This window comes from Octopus bimaculoides, chromosome 7 (assembly GCF_001194135.2).
Source record: "Octopus bimaculoides isolate UCB-OBI-ISO-001 chromosome 7, ASM119413v2, whole genome shotgun sequence".
NCBI classification, from domain to species: domain Eukaryota; kingdom Metazoa; phylum Mollusca; class Cephalopoda; order Octopoda; family Octopodidae; genus Octopus; species Octopus bimaculoides.
The window spans coordinates 24,774,941-24,776,519 of record NC_068987.1 but is presented as its reverse complement, the minus strand read 5'-3'; the positions used below and the strand labels follow the sequence as shown (position 1 = coordinate 24,776,519).

Sequence of the window (1,579 nt, the reverse complement as noted above, 5' to 3'; positions counted from 1 at the left end):
TATATAAGTCAGAGACCCCCCTTCAGTCACGAATGACCATGGGATTGCACCTAGAAAGTTACCCTCCCAGGCACAAGCCGGGGCAAGGTTGTTTATGGAAGACTAGCAGTCGCCCATGCATACCATCCTCCCCTCTCCACGCCACCAGTGTTATCCAAGGGAAGGGCAAAGGGACAGATACAGCTTGGCACTGGTCATGTCGCAACTCATTTCTACAGCTGAGTGAACTGGAGCAACGTGAAATAAAGTGTCTTGCTCAAGAACACAACACGCAGCCCGGTCCGGGATTTGAACTCACAACCTCACGGTCGTAAGATCGGCACTCTAACCACTGAGCCATGCGCCTTCACACACACAAACACACACACACACACACACACACACATACATACATTATATATATATTATATATATATATTGTATATATAGGACTGCAAAGTGAACGTCTTAACGACACGACAATGCGTGCACTTGCTAAACCATGCCTGCATCTTGTAAGTAAAATGGAAAGGCCTGAAGTGCTAACTCAAAGTTTCTTTTATTTCCAATTAATTCGCCAGAAGTTTTACATTTGCTTGGTTCGTAAATGTTGTTGTTGTTGTTGAGAAAGTAATAAAAACGTCTTGTAACAAAGATTTGTACCTAAATACTTTCTTTGCTTTATTATTTATCTATTTATTTATTTATTCATTTCCTAAACTGTGCTAGCACTCAGTTTGCTTTCATCGAAAGAGTTGTAAATCACTGGAAACTATATTAACTAAAAGCTAGAAGAATATAGCACCTGCAACAAGTTCCCTGCATCTAATAAAAACTTATCTTAGCAGCAAACAATTCATAAAGAAACAGTAAATAATTTACCTCTCTCTCTCTCTCTCTCTCTCTCTCTCTCTCTCTCTCTCTCTCTCTCTCTCTCTCCCTCTCTCTCTCTCTCTCTCTCTTTCATCTCCTTTTCTCTCCTCTCCCTCTCTCCCTCAGTCTCTCTTCTCTTTCTTCATGCTTTCTTTGACTCTCTTTCTCTCGTCCACCTATGCACATTCATACAGAAACAAATACATGCATACACCCTTTCTCCCTTTAAATGGGGAAACTCCTTTATACCGTGTACTTCTGTCAGGAGATGGCGATCTTGGTATCGATAATCAGACAATTGTAGACTGGTATTCAGTTGTTATTTATTGGCAAAAAATCGTCATCCATTTGTCCCTCAGTCTATGGAGAGGTGAAAAAATAAATCTGAAAAGTACAATAAAATACAATCATTGTCATCTGAGTTTTTATTAATTCATGTTGAAGCCGCTTTATAATATACATAATAATATAAATAATATATAAATACATGCATATATCCATATATATATGTACATACCTACATCTATATGTATGCATACATGCATATATGGGTACAGGACATCACAAAAAAAACGTTAAACATAATGAGAAACGAAAACAGAAAACGAATTTATTTTCGAACAACGAAAAAAACAGAGAAATGAGACATTCAACATAAAGAATATTTCCCTTCATCAGTTGTCCCTGTCCATCTACTCCGCGTTTATATATATATATATATATATAT

General features: G+C 37.6%; 1 long non-coding RNA gene across 1 annotated transcript in view; it reads right to left on the bottom strand.

The window, feature by feature from the left end:
* Positions 1 to 518: 518 nt before the first annotated feature.
* Positions 519 to 1,579, bottom strand: part of LOC128248293 (uncharacterized) — a 37,031-nt gene continuing 35,970 nt past the window's right edge. Inside the window, exon 2 of the long non-coding RNA XR_008264529.1 lies at positions 519 to 1,236. This is a non-coding gene — a long non-coding RNA (uncharacterized LOC128248293). The remainder of the gene's footprint in view (positions 1,237 to 1,579) is intronic.